This window comes from Vulpes lagopus, chromosome X (assembly GCF_018345385.1).
Source record: "Vulpes lagopus strain Blue_001 chromosome X, ASM1834538v1, whole genome shotgun sequence".
In the NCBI taxonomy this organism is placed as follows: domain Eukaryota; kingdom Metazoa; phylum Chordata; class Mammalia; order Carnivora; family Canidae; genus Vulpes; species Vulpes lagopus.
Genome location: NC_054848.1, coordinates 113,833,141 through 113,853,837, shown reverse-complemented (window position 1 = coordinate 113,853,837; position 20,697 = coordinate 113,833,141). Strand labels below are relative to the sequence as shown.

Here is a 20,697-nt window from a genome sequence, read left to right as displayed (position 1 = left end):
AAGTTTCAGTTAGACAAAATGAATAAGTTCTAGAAATCTACTGTAGGACATTTTGCCTGTAGGTAACAATACTGTATTGTGCACTTAAAAATGTAAGAGGTTAGATCTCATATTAAGTGTTCTTACCACAATTAATAAAATTCATTATTGAATATATTATATATACTGCTAGATTTGTTTTGTCATTGTTTTACTTGGTATTTTTGTAGATGGTGCATATATCAGCCTCTTGTGTATGATACACACACACAAACATAATATAACATATATATCAGTTTATATCTTTGGTATCATCTTTCTCATCTCTGGGTATCAGAGTAATGCTTGCATTAGAAGCTGCTTTGAGGAGCTTTCCTCTCGTATGTGTTAGAATGTTTTATGTAGCATGGGATTACATTTTCTTTAAAAGTGGTTTCTCAACTATGGCACAATTGACATTTTGGGTTGGATACTTCTTTGTTGTGGTGATCTGTCCTGTGTTCTGTAGTATGTTTAGCAGCATCCCTGGTCTCTACACATGAAATATCAGTAGGTCCCCTGCCCCTCAACTGTGACAAGCCACAATGTCTCCAGACCTTGCCAAATGTCCTGGCGGGTGGGTGGCAACTCCTCCATATACACACTCACCAGCTGAGAATCGTTGGTATAAAGGAACTCTACCACTGTTTGCACCTGGAGCCTTTTTAAGGAGCTTTGAGAGTATTTCTTATCTTTTTCATGATTATTAGTCTTCCAAAGTTTTTTACTTCTTGTGCCAATTCTGATATCTTTGATATTCTCACAAAACCATTTATTTAATGAATATAATCTTTCCTCTTCCCATTTTTTGTTTTTGAATATTTTTTGTTTTACCTTTGCCAGAGGTTTGTCTATATATCATTCTTTTTTTAATAATAAATTTATTTTTTATTGGTCTTAAATTTGCCAACATACAGAATAACACCCAGTGCTCATCCCGTCAAGTGCCCCCCTCAGTGCCCGTCACCCATTCACCCCCACCCCCCGCCCTCCTCCTCTTCCACCACCCCTAGTTCGTTTCCCAGAGTTAGGAGTCTTTATGTTCTGTCTCCCTTTCTGATATTTCCTACCCATTTCTTCTCCCTTCCCTTCTATTCCCTTTCACTATTATTTATATTCCCCAAATGAATGAGAACATATAATGTTTGTCCTCCAATTGACTCATTTCACTCAGCATAATACCCTACAGTTCCATCCACGTTGAAGCAAATGGTGGGTATTTGTCATTTCTAATGGATAAAGAAGATGTGGTTCATGTATACAATGGAATATTACTCATTCTTTTTTTTTTTTAATTTCACAAAGTCACTTCCTGTTTCTTACCAAGTATTAATGCTATGCCATGTGGATCAAACAAGTTCCTTACCAAAATGAATCTCTGAGCTAATTGCAGGACACAGATTTGCAAACCTCTAGTTACGGTATGAGAACAGCATAGGTTGGATCCTGAAAAGACAAGAAGGATAACTAAATAATAACTCTAGGGTCAGGAAAGGCTTACCAGAAGCTGGAGCTGAGTCCTGAAAGATTTGAAGCAAAATCATCTTAGATACAACTATGTGGAGCTGGTTAAAAATGTTCTAGAAATTCTATGAAAGGATAGCTCTGAGTATGGGAAGATGTTGGGGATAGGTTAGGTTTTGGACAGATGCATGAGTGGTGGAGGTAATTTCAGGTGAGGGAAATTGCAGACATAAAGCTTTAAATGAAAACTTAAAAAAATTAAAGTGTCTTTTTATATTTGAAAGAAAAAAAAGAATGCTTTTGAAAATCTCTAGAATGAGTGACAGGAATATGTGTGTGCTGTATGAAAATCAGGACGCTGAAGTAGTTAGAGGGCAAAAACATCAAAGTCCACTTTCAATCATACTTATTCATTATATGTCTGCACATATCATACACTTCCCAACTCCCCTTGTCCCTTTATAACTTGTCCTTTTTTTGAAGTCCTACATCATTTACATAACTGGAGGGATTTTTCTTGTGCCTGAGGAAACTTGGTCTTTATGTGAAAAAAAGTGTTCCCCACCCCTTAGCATTAATGTTACGGTCATTGTACATGTGCTTCCCAAATGACTTTTATGAGAAATGGCAGTGTTCCCTTTGGACCCATCTGATTCCTAACATGATTCATAGTCCTATCAGGCAGTGTGCACCAATGAGAGAGTGAGTCAAGGTCAGGGCCACTGACAAGAAAAAGATTGGAGTGATAATGTTGTAAAATGAACCTGAGCTGAGGGTTTGGCTTTTTACCTCTCTAGAAATTTGAATTACCTGGGTTGTGATCTGGAAACGTGTACATTGCTTTTCAAATCATCATTTGTACTGCTGTTTCCAAAATCGTATTGTGACTTGTTTAGTTCTTTCCTTGTGTTCATGTCACGAAAGAGAATAGCTGAGTGGTATCATGCCTTACCAAGTGACAAGTGTACCAACCTTGGTAGGGAATCCCATGTGGCCTTAAAGAGGTAGGCCATCGACAGTGAATCTAATCAAACTTTTACCAGGGGAATCTCTGAGGAGGTTGTCAAAGACCTATGCCAAGAGCTAAAAGTACTTGTTACACCATTTTGCTATTTATAGAGTGCGATCTACATGCAGTTAGTGTGGTGTGGAATGGTACTCTCACTGGCTAGCAGTTCTTTGTATTTATGTATGTATACTTAAGTTTGCTTTTAAATATCCTTTTTCTCCTGTATGCCTTTTCTCCCACAGTCCTGGCAGTGGGCCCTTACTCATTCTTCAGGCTATCACCCCAGTCATTAATGCTGGGAGGCTGTGATTCTTTTCTCCTAGGTAGAGTTTTTCATCCCTTTTTTGTGGCCCAACTATAACATGTACATTCCTATGTCATTGAACTTAGCGTGCTTTCTTGTAACATGTTTCTTTACATCCTCATCTCCCCTTGTAACTAATATACTCTTTGAAGGAAGGAGCTTTGGTGGTAGTCTTTGAAGCTGAGTGCCTAGCATGGTTAGTATGAAATGTTTTGGGAAATGAATTGAGTGTTGCTCTCTCTGTCACATAACTGTGACATGTTCAGTCTTGAATGGTAATAGAAAAGTTTCCTTTGACTTGGGGTAAAGACCCCGATCTGTGACCCCAAATACTTCCTAATAGAACCTAATGTATTTTATTATAATTTTCTTTTCTATATCTGTTTCTTATGATCCTTTTGGTACAGAGATTGTGCCAGATTCATCTCTGTACCCCCCAAAGCCTAGTGTCTACCTGGTTTAGAGTATATACTCAATAAATGTTGGATGGATGGATAAATGGATGGATAGGGGGATGGGTAGATGATTATTGGAAATAACGTGATGGAACAGTGACTTGGAATTACAATATCTGGATGTAATTCCCAGTTCTATCTATTATTAACTGCTTGATTTTGAGCAAGTCACTTTGCTGTTTGAAGTCTTAGTTTCTCAATTATAAAATAGAAACAATAATCCTTATTCTGCTTTCCTCAGTGGATTAGTGCAAAGAAAAAGATCAAAATAAAATAATAGCTGTGAGATTTAAAAAATACTTTTAATGGTCTTTGCAAAGTTATGGGTGATTAAAAAAGAAAAGCAAGTCAAAGAATGACCTAACTTTATCATTTCTATGTAAAGCTAGAATAGTCTTTTTTACAAGATTTAAAAATTCTTTTGATAGTGGGACACAACGCACTGATGCTGGGATAGATGAAAGGCAGACTTCTGTTATTATAGCTCTGAATGAGAAAAGGCTGCCAGGCAGGGCCACACAGCAGGTTGTATTTGGGGATAGGGTAACAGCAAGCTTGGAGCTATAGAGGGCAGCTTATGTATCACAAGTGGGATAGGGCTAGCTACGTTTTGTGGGCTCCCTGTGGATTGGCTAATTTGAATAAATTCTTGTATTCCTGGGGGCTTTTCCTAGTTGTCTGGTACCTGGCCCTTGGGGCAGTTAGGGCAGATACATAGTAGCCTAGAGTGTAGAAGCAAAGTAGTTGGGATATAGACTTAATTAGCTGTTCAAGAAGGGGAACTGGCATCTAGCCAGGGCCTCAAAACTGGGTTAAGACAGCCTTTAAAAAATATATTAAAGTCTAAGGATCTCTAATGCACATATTTTATTTATAACATCTACATGAGAAATGTTTTTCCTTTTTTTTTGAGAAATGTTTTTTTTTTTTCCCATAGAGACTCCTAGTTTCCATCTAAATCAGTGGATAATATAGATACTGAGGACAGTGGTGGGGGTGCTGTCATCTAAACATGTCTAAATCTCACCTCTGTTTCACTCAAGCTTCCTGATAAAACTGAAGCATTATAGACATACTTCAGACTTTGGATTTTAATCCTCTGCTTTCAAAATTTGTTTATTAGTTTTCTGATCATATAATACCAAAATACAAGGTTGTTGCTAAGATTGAGGATTATATATAAGGTACTTATCACAGGGATTTTAACTATTTGGTCATCTTTAATGAATAAATGGATCTAGGCAACATTTAACAGTAGGTGCTAAAAAATTACAAAAGAGAAACAACCTGAGAGAATATGCCCTCACATAGCAGTACACAAAGCTCCTATAAAATCCTCTTGTGAAAGAAATACCAATGAACAGGAAATACAGAAGACAGAAGAACATATTAATGAAAATCAAATAGATGAAATCAGCAAAACCCAGACAGTCGAAAGTTGTTCAGGGAAATTATGCTAGTTTCCTGTGGCTGCTGTAACAAAAGTCTGGATAATTGTAGTATTAAAAAAGCAGAAATTGGGCGTCTGGCTGGTTCAGTGGTTGAGCGTCTGCCTTCAGCTCAGGAGGTTAACCCCGGGGTCCTGGGATCGAGTCCCACATCCGGCTCCCTGCATGGAACCTGCTTCTCCCTCTGCCTGTGTCTCTGCCTCTCTCTGTGTGTGTGTCTCTCATGAATAAATAAAATCTTTTTTAAAAAGCAGAAATTTATTCTCTTGCAATTCTGAAGGCCAGAAGTTTGAAATAAGAATCACTAGTCTGAAATCAGAGTGTCAGCAGGGCCACCTTCTCCCCAAAGCTCCTAGAAAAGAATCTGTTCCTTGTCTCCTCCATCTTCTGGTGGCTGCCAGCATTCCTTGTTTTGTGGCCCACTTCAGGGGCACTACATCTCTGTGCCCCTGATCATATTGGATTCTTTTTATGTATGAGAGGTGTAAACCTCTCTCTGCCTCTCACTTGTAAAGACCTTTGTGATTGCACATAGGGATTGCCCAGATAATCTAGGATAATCTCCCTTTTGCAGAATCCTTAATTTAACAATATCTACACCCCCTCCGTTTGCCATACAAGCTTACATTCTAGGTTTCCACAGATTAGGATGTGCATATCTTTGAGAGGAGGTATTTTTCAGCCTACCACAGAAAACAATCCAGTTTTCTATTAAAAAAGGGAAAGAGGGACGCCTAGGTGGCTCAGCGTTGAGCATCTGCCTTCAGCCCAGGGCATGACCCCAGAGTCCCGGGATTGAGTCCCACATTGGGCCCCCTGCATGGAGCCTGCTTCTCCCTCTGCCTGTGTCTCTGCCTCTCTATCTGTGTGTGTCTGTCATGAATAAATAAATAAGATATTAAAAAAAAAAAAAAGAGGGAAAGGGGAAGCCTGGGTGGCTCAGCGGTTGAGCGCCTGCCTTTGGCCCAGGGCGTGATCCTGGAGACCGGGAATCAAGTCCCACGTTGCACTCCCTGCAGGGAGCCTGCTTCTCCCTCTGCCTGTGTCTCTGCCTCTCTCTCTCTCTCTCTCTCTCATGAATAAATAAATAAAATCTTTAAAAAAGAGAGGGAAAGGATAGAAAGGCAAACTATAGATTATAAAAGATTTCAGATATATGCAAACCAATCTCAATATATGGAACTTGATCCTGATTCAAACAAATACATTAAAAAATAGAAGACACTAAGGAGTTTGAAGTGGTATTTCATGATGATAAAGAATTATTACTTTTTTCCTAGGATATAGTGGCACAATGGTAATTTTTAATGACAGAATCCTTATCTTCTGGAAATACAGAATGGAATAGTCAATTACGAATTGAACAATATATTTCCATAAGAGCAAGATTTAATAAAAATTTATTACAAAGGTTGAGAAGTGGTAACAGCTAAATAATAGCTGCTATTGCTTTTTAAATATTTTATTTATTTATTCATGAGAGACACAGAGGCAGAGACATAGAGGGAGAAGCAGGCTGCTCACAGGGAGCCTGATGCGGGACTCAATCCCCAGACCCAGGATCAGGCCCTGGGCTGAAGGCAGATGTTCAACCGCTGAGCCACTCAGGTGTCCCAGTAGCTGCTATTATGAGAATTACAATCCATTTTTGAAATTAATGAGACCAATATTTCAGTGGAAAGAGAATTATGTTTTAAAAACTCATTGGGCTTTTATATATATTTGATATTTGATTTATGTTATATTTTCTCTGATTTACATATTTATTCATCATAAGTAGTCAAATAGCAATTGACCATATGTATATACACACACTTGCATATATGTGTTAAAATATATGTACATATTAGTTATTCTCCACAGAAACAGAACCAGTAGGATATGTGTATATGTATGTTTGTACTTGTGTGTTTTGCGTGTGTATAATATTTTATTATAAGGTATTGGATCACATGATTATGGAGGTTGAAAAGCCTCAGGATATGCAGTTGGCAGGCTGGAGACCTAGGAGAACTGGTGTTATAGTTAGAGTCTATACCAAAGGAATGAGAATCAGGAGAACCAATGGCATAGTTCTTGTCCAAAGCTCAGCAGGCCTGAGACTCAGGAAGAATCAATTTTTCAGTTCACTTTCAAAGGCAGGAAAAAAAGCCAATGTCCCAGCTCAAACCACTCAGGCAGCAAAATTCCTTCTTACTTAGCCTTTTTGTTCTATTTAGGTCTTCAATTGACTGGATGAGGGCCAATCACATTAGGGAGGACAACATGCTTTACTCAGTCTCCCAATTCAAATGTTAACCTCATCTAAAAAGATCCTCACAGAAATACTCAGAAAGTTTGACCAAATACCTCGGTACCATGTGGTCCACAAATTGACACATAAAATTAACCATCACACATGTATATGTTATAGACTTCGTATATGTGTGTATATATGCATATATTATACACACACATAATTTTTCTTACTTGATGTCTATTTTAGGTCAGATTCTCCTGAAAACCAGACTCAGAAGTAAATATTTTATGTCGGATGTTTATTGAATGCTCCCAGGTTCAACATCTATGGAAGACTGAATAAAGCAGAATTGGGCACAGCAAGAAGGTGAAGCACAGTGCAGTCGCAACAGAGCCAACCCCACAGGGAACTATAGAACTTGGATGACTCTTCAGAACAGTCTTTAATTGAGACAAAGGAATTGGACCTTTTTATTCCTACACTGACTACTCATTGTGTATACTTTGCCCTTAAGAAGGGGCCATAACTGTGAACAAAGTGGTTCTCTTTAGCCAAGGGCTAGTCCCAGATAGGGTCTCACATTGAGCCTGCAGCAGCTAGCCATCCTGGAACCTATGAAAATGAGTGCATTAAAGGGGGGCTATAAGCAGAACATCACTCCATCCACTACAATCCACCCCTTTTCCCATCCAGATCCACTTACTGCATGTTCACTTGATATTAGAATAGCCTTTCCTAGATTCTAATTGGTCTATTTTCCTGGGAAAACTTACAAAAGGAAGGTTAGTGGTCTAATAAATAGTCCCTGCTGCTGTAATTTATCTCAGAAATACAACTGATATTCATTTTTTCCATCTTCCATTACCCATTCTAGATTTCCTTAGACTAAGCATGTATTCTGGACTAGATGTCTTTCTTGGAGGTGTGATGCAGAAACTTATCTTTAGGGATCCCTGGGTGGCGCAGTGGTTTGGCGCCTGCCTTTGGCCCGGGGCGTGATCCTGGAGACCCGGGATCGAATCCCACATCGGGCTCCCGGTGCATGGAGCCTGCTTCTCCCTCTGCCTGTGTCTCTGCCTCTCTCTCTCTGTGACTATCATAAACAAATAAATAAATTTAAAAAAAAAAGATTTAAAAAAAAAAAAAAAAAAGAAACTTATCTTTAAGCCTCTTGGCTGTTATGCTTGTCTATTTATCATAATTGGGTAAAGTAGCAGCAAAAGACACATCATTGGATTACCGGGTGCTGAGCATATTCTTCTCTGCCCCCATTATTTAATAGCAGCCCAATCTCATACTGATTATCAGGTTAAATTACCCCTATTGTGATGCTGAGTTCTTTTTGTACCTGTTGCTCTTAGTATGAAAGACTCAAAGAAACTGCAGCATCATAAATTTTAAGTTTAGTAGTAGTGTTACTATTACCTTGGTGAAAGCATTCCTTATATAGAAGCCAAGACCCCCTAGAACTAGAATAAAGAAATTTCAGGGATGGGAAGCGCAAATTTCTTAGTGGGTCACAGGAAGTAATTATTAGCAGAGCCATTCCTAATATCACCCATTGGTTCCTAGACTCATCAATTCTACCTTTTGGTAATACAGCACCATTTAATGGTCAGTGATTTAGAGTGTCAACTCCAAGCTCTAGTTTCAACTTTACCCTTGGAAAGTCATTCCAGGGCCATAACATACATCCTAACAAATTTAAAAGAGTAGAAATTTTACAATATCTGCTCTCTGAGCACAATGGAATTAAACTGGCACAATGAAATTGATAGCAATAGGACAACTGAAAAATACCCAAATATGTGGAGATAAATCAAACATCTAAAAACATCTAGGTCAAAGAAATCTAAAGAAAAATTTAAAAATATCTTGAATTAAATTAAAATGAAGATGCATTTTTGAAAGATTTATTCACTTATTTGAGAGAGTGGGGGGAGGGGCAGAGGGAGAGAGAGAATCTCAAGCAGACTCCCCACTCACTGCAGTGCGCAATGTGGGGCTCAGTCCCACATCCCTGGGATCATGACCTGAGGCAAAACCAAGAGTTGGACGCTCAACCAACTGTGCCACCCAGGTGCCCCTAAAATAAGACACAATTTATCAAAATTTGTGGGATGTAGTGAGAGCAGTTCCTAGAGGGAGATTTCTAGCATTGAATACATATTTTAAAAAGAAGAAAGGTCTGAAATCAATAATCTAAATTTTCACCTTAGGAAACTAGAAAAAGAGCAAATTAAATCCAAAGTAAGCAGAAGAAAAGAAAAGTTCTGCAGATCCAAGAGTAAATGACAATTATATAAAGTACACATAAAACTAGATGTTTTATTTTATTTAATTTATTTATTTAAAAACTTTTTTTTATTTATTCATAGAGACAGAGAGAGAGAGAGAGAGGCAGAGACACAGGCAGAAGGAGAAGCAGGCACCATGCAGAGAGCCTGACGTGGGACTCGATCCAGGGTCTCCAGGATCACACCCTGGACTGCAGGCAGTGCTAAACCGCTGTACCACCAGGGCTGCCCAAAACTAGATGTTTTATAATTAAAGTCTCATGTTCTTTTTTTAAAGATTTTATTTATTTATTCATGACACACACACACACACATACACACACACACACACACACACAGAGGCAGAGACACAGGCAGAGGAAGAAGCAGGCTCCATGCAGGAAGCCCGATGTGGGACTTGATCCCGGCTCCCCAGGATCAGGCCCTGGGCTGAAGGCAGTGCTAAACCACTGAGCCACCGTGCTGCCCAGGTCTCATGTTCTTATTAGACATTTCTTGAATCTATCATAAGTTCAATACAAGATTAAGTATAGATAGACAAGGTAGTGAAAATATTACTATAAAGAAAAATTTAAAACCCCTTTTTTATTCTAAAAAGCACAAGAAGATTGAAGAACAGAAACGTTTTGTTTATGTAACTGATTTCTTGTCTCCAAACTCAATAGGAGCCTGGTCTGAAGCATTCCTCTACCAAAATGTCAAGTTGAAGTTAATGACAACTATTTACTGAGTTCCTGTATATATCTGGCACTACGTCTTGTGCTTTATATGTATTCTATGTTAAACAACAACTTTATTGAGTTGCTATGGCTATTTTCCTCATTGTACGATTATAGGATCTAGAAACTTTTATCTCAGCAGGCCATAGAAACAAGAATATTTCAGCAAAACATCTGCTAGGCTTATGAAAAAGGCACTGCAGATTTTACTGTTGTGTTTAATCATTTGTGAATCTCAGTTTTACTTCTGTCTCTTTCTGGAGAATGAGGGAGTGCTCAGTTTAAAAAATTATAGCAATGACCAGTAACATTTGAAACAGACAATTAATAGAGAAAAATCAATGAAACCAAATGCTGGATCCTCGTAAAGATCAATAAAGTCAATAAGCCTCTAGCCAGGCCACTTATAAAAAAAAGAAAGATAATACAGATTACTAATATCAGAAATGAAAGAGAAGAAAGACATCATTATAGAAACCATGGAAATTAAAAGGATAATAATGAATACTGTGAACAACTCAGTGCTCACAAATTTGTCAACCAGGTGAAATGGACCAATTCCTTGAATGATGGAATCTTCAGACTCTCACAGTGGAAAAAATAGGCAATCTGAATAGGCCTATGTATGTTAAAGAAATTGAATCAATAATTAATAACCTTCCAAAAGTGAAATCACTGCATCCAGATAATCTTACTGGTGAGTTTTACCAGATAGTTAAGGAAGAAATGATACCACTTATCTATAGTCTCTTTCAGAAGATGGAAGCAGAGGGGATACTTCTTAACTCATTCTATGAGGCCAGTGTTACTCTAACACCAAAGCCAGACAAAGACATTACCAGAAAAGAAAACTAGGGGCTAATACCTCCCATGAACATAGATGCAAAAGTCCTCAACAAAACATTAGCAAATCAAAATTTTTAAATTACATAAAAAGAATTATACATGACAAAATGAGATTTATCCCAGGTATGCAAGGCTGGTTCAGTATTTAAAAATTAATTAATGTAATCTGGGATCCCTGGGTGGCACAGTGGTTTGGCGCCTGCCTTTGGCCCAGGGTGCGATCCTGGAGACCCAGGATCGAATCCCACGTCAGGCTCCCGGTGCATGGAGCCTGCTTCTCCCTCTGCTTGTGTCTCTGCCCCTCTCTCTCTCTCTCTCTCTCTGACTATCATGAATAAATAAATAAAATCTTTAAAAAAAATTAATTAATGTAATCTATCACATCAACAGGCTAAAAGAAAGAAAAATCATATGGTTTTTATTAATTAGATGCAGAGAAAGCATTTGACAAAATCCAACACTCATTCATGATAAAAACTCTCAGAAAATTAGAAATAGAGGGGAACTTTCTAAACTTGATAAAGAATATCTACAAAAAACCTACAGCTAACATCATAATTAATAGTGGGAAACTGGAAGTTTTCCCAATAAGATAGGTACAAAGCAAGGGTGTACCCACTTACCACTCCTTTTCAACATCATACTGAAGTCCTTGCTAATTCAATAAGGCAAGAAAATGAAATATGTGTGTGTGTGTGTATGTAAAACTCTTTGTTTTCAGATGATATAACTATGTAGAAAATCCGAAAGAATTGACAAAAAGCTTATGAAATTAATAAGCAATTACAGCAAGGCTGCAGGATACAAGGTTAATATAATTTCCTCTTTGCCAACAATGTACAAGTGGAGCTTCAAATTAAAACAATGCTAGCACCGAAAACATTAGCATCCAAATGAATGAAATACTTAAATGTAAATCTAACCAAATACGTACAAGATTTAAAGGAGGAAAACTGCAAAACTGCAAAACTCTGATGAATTAAATAGATATACCATATTCATGGGTAGGAATACAGAATATTATCAAGATGTCATTTCTTCCCAATTTGATCTGTAGATTTAATGCAATCCCACTCAAAATCCCAGCAAGTTATTTTATGGATACCAACAAACTGATTATAAACTTTATATGGAGAGACAGCCTCTCTCACCTCAGGATGGTCTCTAGTTGATAGTAAGAAGATCTTGCTTTTTTACAAGAGATGAATTTTTCCAACAACCATGCAAGCTTGGAATAAAATCCTCCAAGGAAGAAATGCAAGCTTGGAGAAAATCTTGAGCCCCAGGAAGGAATGCTGCCTGGTTGGCACCTTGATTGTACCCTGTGAGAGGTCCTGAAGCAGAGGACCCATTTGAACCATGTCTTGATTCCTAACCCATGGAAACTGTGGTTGAATAAATGTGTATTGTTTTGAGCACTAAGCTTATGGCTATTTGTTACAGAGAATTATGAAATGAATATAGTCACCCTGTAAGTTTTTCAAAACTGCTAGTTCCATTGCTGCAGATTGTTTTGGTAGATAGATTATCCTTTGGACCTTTCTGCAAAATATAATGAGTTACTGAGTTTTCTGGCCTTATATAGTAAATCTACTCTAGCATGCCTGATTCTCGAGCTTTTTGATTCCTTCCCCTACCATCTACCATGGCAATCCTGGCATGTATTTTTCAGTTAGAGTGGTCACTTTTTCCATGTTTCCAGAAGCCATCCTAGTAGCATGTCATCACTTTCCCCTGCTTTTGCTAGATTATTAAATCCTTCATAATGGGGTATTTCTCCCATATTGATAAACTCACCACTTCCAACTATATTCTGTTCTCCTTGATTCAGTGTCTTCAGGGTCTAGCCCCATATATATATCTCCTGCTAGATCCTCTGTTTCATTCAGTGTATAGTTACTTTTCCTTCTTTTGGCCAGATCAATACTTTCCCCAGCCAGGTTATGTTGTGACTTTACCTTAGTTAAAGACACATGTTGGCCGGAAAGGGAGGTGGGAATTGAGAGAGGATCCTGAATTGCCTTGCAAGGCAGAGGCCTGTGCATTGTCTTTAAGCAAAGGGTAAATACTATTTTATTTTTATTGGATTATAATTGACATACAATATTATATTAGTTTTAGATATGCAAGATGATTCAATATTTTTGTATATTATGAAATGATAACCATGATAGGTATAGTTATCATCTGTCACCATGCAAAGTTATAATAGTATTATTGACTATATTCCCTATGCTGTACTTCATTTAAATCATTATGGCTTATTTTATAACTAGAAGTTTGTATCTCTTAACACCCTTCATGTATTTCACCTGTTCCTGAACCCCACCCCCACCCCTGCTCTGGCAACTACCGGTTTGTTCTCTGGATCTGTGAATCTGTTTCTGTTTGTTTGTTCATTTTGTTTTTTAGATTGCACATGTAAGTGAAATCACATGGTGTTTGTCTTTCTCTGTATGACTTATTTCACTTTACATAATACCCTCTAGCTCCATCCATGTTGCAAATGGCAAGATTTCGTTCTTTATGGCTGAATAAGGGTGAATGCTACTTTAACAGAGAGCAGTGGACCCCTGGTGGGTTCAAGGGAATCTGAGGACTGAATAATTTCAAGTATATTGATGCAGATGTCCTTATCTCCAGAATCAGAGTCCCTTTTCTTCCTTGTGATTGCCCTTTGATATAGTGTCAAGAATTCCAGCTTCTCTAGCTCCTCCCCTTTTATAATTAAGTCTGCCCTCTAGCTGCAGAGTTTTTTTATATGCTGCCTTGGAAGCCCTCTGGCTGCTGACTGCAGCCAGGGAGGGGCCATAATTTTGGGCAAGGTGGCTTTTTTAGGTCTAGGTCAAATCCCAGAGAGGGATGTGGCTGTGAGCCATTAGAAGACCCCACTCCTGCAAATGGGGGAAAGAGTGGCTTGATCCTGATGGGGATATCTGGCTAGAGACTGCACCATGTACTACGATTTCTAAAGCCTGTGATTATGGATTGTATTGCAGTTAAGGAGGTTTTCTTTTCAAGCTTAAATAGTTTTTCAATAGAACACTTAAAACAGAATGAGCCGTTTAACTCTATTTTTTCAGACAATAAATATTTATGGAATGTTTACTACTCCAGGCACTATGATAGGCACCATGGATACAACCATAAACACTACACAATTGAAAGTATAAAACCATCCCCTTCAGTCCTGCCAGATGGAGACTGTGAATTAGAAACATCCTTGACTTAGAATTTAGTCATTATAAACATTATTTTGAAGGCTTCAGTTGTATCTTTCTGTAGTTGAGGGAAAGGCCAGAAAGAAGTGTATGGCTCAGCAGTCACGTTATTTTCCACTCACAATCAGCTAAAAAAATCTGAAAGGGAAGAAGGAATTAGGAGATGAAGAGAAGGAACTAACACTTCTCTGCATAGTATAATGAACTAACAGTGTGGCAGGGGCTATCCTGCAGTTGATAGATTGGACTGTGCTGTCCTTGAGAATTATTGTTTTTTTTTTTCATTTTTTAGTTGGTTTTACTAAGGTATAGCTTACATGCAATAAGTTTCACCAAATTTAAGTGTACAATTTGATGAGCTTCAATAAATTAATATAATTATGTGACTCATACCAAAATCAAGATATAGGACATTTTCATAACCTCCCAAGTTTTCTTGTGCTCTTTTCAATTTATCTCTTCCCTGTGGATCAGACTTTTGTCACTGTGATTTTGCCTCTTCTGTAATATCATATAAATAAAATTTTACAGTATCTGAGGTTTTTTCCACTTAGCATAACCCTTTCAAGATTGATCAACAAAGACTTGTATGTAATTATTTATGTCAGCATTATTCAAAATAGCCCCAAACTGGAAACAATCCAAATGCCCATCAATTGGTTAAAAGATAAAAGAACTGTTACACTCATACAGTGGAATACATCTCAGCAATGAAATGCACAAACAACTGATAAACACAATAAGGGTCTGCTATTTTATATATATATATACTAAGTTATTGGGGTTTTTTTACTGATAAATTTAACTTAACAAAGATAGGGGAAGAAAATTATTCATTGTCTTGGTACAGCTAAGTGTTCAAATGGGCTTGGATGCTGAGCAGCCAAGAAGTGACAAATAACTACTACTCTTGTTTCCCAAGAGTGATGCCTTTAGCTAATCTGTCTGTATCCTCAAGTCTTCTCTTTCTTATGACCAACATTTACTCTTTTGTGAGTTGACTTGCCAGGATTAGGGAAGAGCCAGACTGATAAATGTAAAATCTACTGTGAGACTCTAAGATGTCACACTGGTCACTGGTGTGAGCAAACACTTTAGGAAATTGATTCATTTGTAACAAGCATCTTAAATATAACCATACATTGACTGAGTTTACTTATGGAACTCTATCTTATGAAAATAGAAATGCAATCAGGGCTATTACAGTGATGTTCAATGTACTTTTATTTTATATTAAGATTCACACTTGGTATTCTGCAGGTCTGTGGGTTTTGACAAACTCATAACATCATGTAGCCACCATTGTAGTATCATGCAAAATAGTTTCACTGTTGTAAAAATCCCTGTGCTCCACCTATTTATCCCTTTGCTTCTCACCCCTCAATCCCTGGTGATCACTGATCTTTTTACTGTCTATATAGTTTTGCCATTACAGAATGCCATATAGTGAGAATAATACAGTACCTTTTAAAGATTTGCTTTTTTTCACTTAGCAATATGAATTTAATGCTCCTCCATTTCTTTTTGTGGTTTAATAGCTCATTTCACTCTATTGCTGAATAATATTCTACTATATAGATGTACCTCAGTTTGTTTAGCCGTCCAGCTATTGAAGAACAACTTGGTTCCTGGAAATTTGGGAGCATTTGTTGATAAGGCTGCTATAAATACTTGTGTACCGTTTTTGTCTGCATTTAAGATTTCAAATCAATTGGGTACAAATGATTGTACCCGTTTGGGTACAAAAAGAGTACAAATGGGGGATCCCTGGGTGGCGCAGCGGTTTAGCGCCTGCCTTTGGCCCAGGGCGCGATCCTGGAGACCCGGGATTGAATCCCAAGTCGGGGTCCTGGCGCAAGGAGCCTGCTTCTCCCTCTGCCTGTGTCTCTGCCTCTCTCTCTCTGTATGACTATCATAAATAAATTTAAAAAAAAAGAGTACAAATGTTATATGGTAAGAATATGCTTAGTTTTGTAAGAAACTGCCAAGCTGTCTTCCAAAGTGACTGTACCATTTGCATTCCCACCAGCAGTGAAAGAGAGTTCCTACTGTTCTACATCCTTGTCAGCATTTGTGTTGTCAGTGTTTTGGATTTTAGCCATTCTAATAGGTGTGTAATAGTATCTCATTGTTTTAACTTGCAAATCCCTAACATATGGTGTTGAGCATCTTTACACAGCTTATTTGCCATATGTGTATCTCTTTGTTGAGGTGTCTGTTTAGATATTTCACCCACATCTTAATTGGGTTGTTTGTTTCCATACTGGTGAGTCTTAAGAGTTCTTCAAATATTTTGGATACATGTCTTTTATCAGTTATGTGTTTTGAAAATATTGTATCCCAATTTGTGGATTTTTTTTCCATTCTGCTAACATTGTCTTTCCCAGAGCAGGAGGCTTTAGTTTTAATGAAGTCCAACTTATTGATTTTTTTCTTTTATGGATTCTGCTTTTAGAATTACATCTAGGGACGCCTGCATGGCTGAGTGGTTTAGCGTCTGCCTTTGGCTCAGGGCGAGATCCCGGGGTCCTGGAATCAAGTCCCACATCAGGCTCCCTGTAAGAAGCCTGCTTCTCCCTCTGCCTATGTCTCTGCTTCTCTCTTTCTCTCTCTGTGCCTCTCATGAATAAATAAATAAAATATTTTTTTAATAAAATATTTTTAAAAAAGGAGTTACATCTAAAAATTTATTACCAAACTCAAGTTCACCTGGATTTTCTCCAATATTGTCTTCTAGAATTTTATTGTTTTGTGTTTTATATTTAGGCCTATGATCCATTTTGTGTTAATTCTTGTGAAAAGTGTAAGAGGTATAAGGTCTGTGTCTAGAATCATTATTTTTTACATGTGGATATCTAATTTTTTGGCACCATTTGTTGAAAAGACTTTATTTTTCCTCCATCGTGTTGCCTTTGCTTCTTTGTCAAAGATCAATTGACTATATTTGTTTGGATCTGTTTCTGGACTCTTTAGTATATTCCACTGATCTATGTCTCTATTATTTCACCAATATCACACTGTCTTGATTATTGTAGTTTTAAAATAAGTCCTGACCTGAGTAGACATTTTTCCAAAGAAGACATACAGATGGCCAACAGACACATGAAAAGATACTCAACATCACTGAACACCAGGGAAATGCAAATCAAAACCACAATGAGATATCACTTTACAACAGTCAGAATGGTGAAAATTGAAAACACAAGAAATAACAAGTGTTGCCAAGGATGCAGAGAAATAGGAACCCTTGAGCCCTATTGGTAGGAATGCAATTTGGTGTAGCCACTGTGGAAAACAGTATGGAGGTTCTCAAAAAATTAAAAATGGAATTACCATATGATCCAGTAGTTCCACTACTGGGTATTTACCCAGATAAAACAAAAACACTGATTAAAAAAGATATATAAACCCCTATGCTTATTGCAGCATTATTTATAATATCTAAGATATGGAAACAACCCAATAAAAGAATGAAATCTTTCCATTTGTAATGACATGGATGGAGCTAGGTGGTATTATGATACGTGAAATAAGTCAGTCAGAGAAAGATAAATACCATATGATTTGACTCATATGTGGAATTAAAGAAACAAAACTTCTCTTTCTGCCAACCTGTGGGAGCCTGCTGGGAATAGGCTCCTGAAACAACATGTCTCAAAGGCCATTTTTGCTGGCTCTAAGCGAGGTCTCCAGAACCAGAGGGAGCACACAGCTCTTCTTAAAATTGTAGATGTTTATGCTCGAGATAAAATTGAATTCTATCTAGGCAAGAGATGTGCTTATGCATACAAAGTAAAGAACAACACAGTGACTCCTGGTGGCAAATCAAATAAAACCAGAGTGATCTGGGGAAAAGTAACTCCTGCTCCTGGAAACAGTGACATGGTTCATGCCAAATTCTGAAGGAGCCTTCCTGTTACAGCCATTGGCCACAGAATCTGTGTGATGCTGTATCCGTCAAGGATTTAAACTTAATATAAAAAATAGTGAAAGGATTTTGATGGAATCTTGTCTCACAAAGGAGATGTGGTTTATGTATACAATGGAATATTACTCAGCCATTAGAAATGACAAATACCCACCATTTGTTTCAACGTGGATGGAACTGGAGGGTATTATGCTGAGTGAAGTAAGTCAGTCAGAGAAGGACAAACATTATATGGTCTCATTCATTTGGGGAATATAAATAACAGTGAAAGGGAATATAAGGGAAGGGAGAAGAAATGTGTGGGAAATATCAGAAAGGGAGACAGAACATAAAGACTCCTAACTCTGGGAAACGAACTAGGGGTGGTGGAAGGGGAGGAGGGCGGAGGGTGGGGGTGAATGGGTGACGGGCACTGGGGGGGGGCACTTGACAGGATGAGCACTGGGTGTTATTCTGTATGTTGGTAAATTGAACACCAATAAAAAATAAATTTATTAAAAAATAGTGAAAGGAAATAAAGGGGAAAGGAGAAAAAAATGGGTGGGAAATATCAGAAAGGGAGACAGAACATGAGAGACTCCTAACTCTGGGAAACGAACTGTGGGTGGTGGAAGGGGAGGTGGGTGGGGGGTGGAGGTGACTGGGTGACGGGCACTGAGGGGGTCACTTGATGGGATGAGCACTGGGTGTTATTCTATATGTTGGCAAATTGAACTCCAATAAAAATTAAATTTATAAAAAAATTACTAACTTACGAAAATTAAAAAAAAGGTAAATAAATACAGGTGTAGATTTGTTCTCTTGTTAAAGAAAAGAAACTAACCAACAAAGCAAAACAACAACAACAACAACAACAACAACAAAACCCAGACATTTAAATAGAGAACAAACTGGTGGCTGCCAGAGGAGAAGTCGGCAAAGGGATGGTGAAATATATAAAGTACACACATCAATCAAGATGAGCACCAAGAAATGTATAGAATTCTTGACTCATTATATTGTACACCTGAAACTAATATAACACAGTGTGTTAATTATACTTCAATAAAAGAAATAAACCAAATGAGCCTCGAAGTTGGATTGTTAGTTCTCCAACTTTGATCTTCTTCAATATTATATGGGCTATTCTGGTCCTTTGCTTTTCTATAGAAACTTTAGAATCAGTAAGTATCCACAAGTAGATTGGTGAGATTATTACTTGCATTGCATTAAATCTGTAGATCATTTAGGAAGAACCAACATGTTAATAATATTGAATATTCCTATCTGTGAACATGGAATATCTTCCCATTTATATAAATCTTTAATTTCTTTCATCACAGTTTTGTACTTTTGCTCATATAGATCTTGTACATATATTGTTAGATTTATACCTAAGTATTTCCTTTTTTCATACTAATGTAAATGGTGTTATGTTTTAAATTCCAAATTACAATTGTTCACTGCTGGTATGTAGGAAAGCAATTGATTTATATATATTAACCTGTATCCTGTAACTTTGTTTTAATTGCTTTTGAGTCCCCATTTTTTTGTTATTGCTAATTTTTTGAGATTTTTTTACGAAGACAATAATGCAGTCTGAACAGTTTATTTCTTCCTTCTCAATTTACATATATTTTATTTCCATTCTTTATCTTATTGCATTAATTAAGATTTCCAGTACAATTTTGAATAGGAACAGAGAGAAAATGCTTACAGTGTTCCTAAAATTAGAGGGAAAGCATCTAGTTTTTATAATTAGGTATAATGTTACCTGTAAGTTTTTTGTAGGTGCTTTTTATGAGATTGAGGAATTTCTCCTTTAAGTTGGCTGAGAATTTTTATCACAAATGGGTGTTGGATTTTGTAAATGTTTTTATGCATGTATGGATATATGACTTTATTTAGCCAGTTGATATGAAAAATTGCATTAATTGATTTTGGAGTATTGAACCAGCCTTACATACCTGGGATAAATCCTACTTGGTCATAGCATATACCTCTTCTTATACATTGTTGGATTCTATTTACTAATATTCTGTTGAGGATTTTTGTATTTATGTTTATGAGAGACATTGGCCTATTGTTTTTCTTTTTTGTAATGTCTTTGTCTTTTTTGGTATTAAGGTAATGCTGGCTTTACAGGATAAGTTGGGAAGTGTGCCCTCTGCTTCTATATTTTTCAGAACAGATTGGAGAGAATTGATCGCTTCTTTCTCAAATATTTGTTAGAATATACTAGTGAAACTGTCTAAGCCTGCTACTTTCTTTGTAGGATGGCTATTAATTATTGATTCAATTTCTTTAATATACATAGTTTTTTCAGGTTATATGTTTCTCCTTTTGTGAGGCTCTATAGTTTGTATCTTTCAAAGAATTGGTCTATTTCACCTGGTTGTCAAATATGTGGGCATAGATTTGTCCCTACTATTTCCTTATTTTTCTTTTACTATTTAAGGGGTCAGCAGTGTTAGCCCTTTTCATTCCGATATTAATTATTTGTCTCCTCCCCTTTAAAGGCCTCTCAGGGAAGTGCATCTCCCCCTTCCCCCCCCAAAAGAAGGGAGCAACTCAAACAGATATTTGTGCACCCATGATCATAGCAGAATTATTCACAATAATCAAAAGGTAGAAGGAACCCAAGTGTCCCTCTGTGGATGAAAGGATAAGCAAAATGTGGTATATACATACAATGGGATATCATTCAGCCTTAAAAAAGGAAATTCTGACACATACTACAACATGAATGAACCTTGAGGACGTTATGCTA

The 20,697-nt window shown here is 37.3% G+C and overlaps 1 pseudogene; it reads left to right on the top strand.

The window, feature by feature from the left end:
• Positions 1 to 2,394: 2,394 nt before the first annotated feature.
• On the top strand, positions 2,395 to 17,989 carry LOC121482693 (annotated as a pseudogene).
• The last annotated feature ends 2,708 nt before the right edge of the window (positions 17,990 to 20,697 follow it).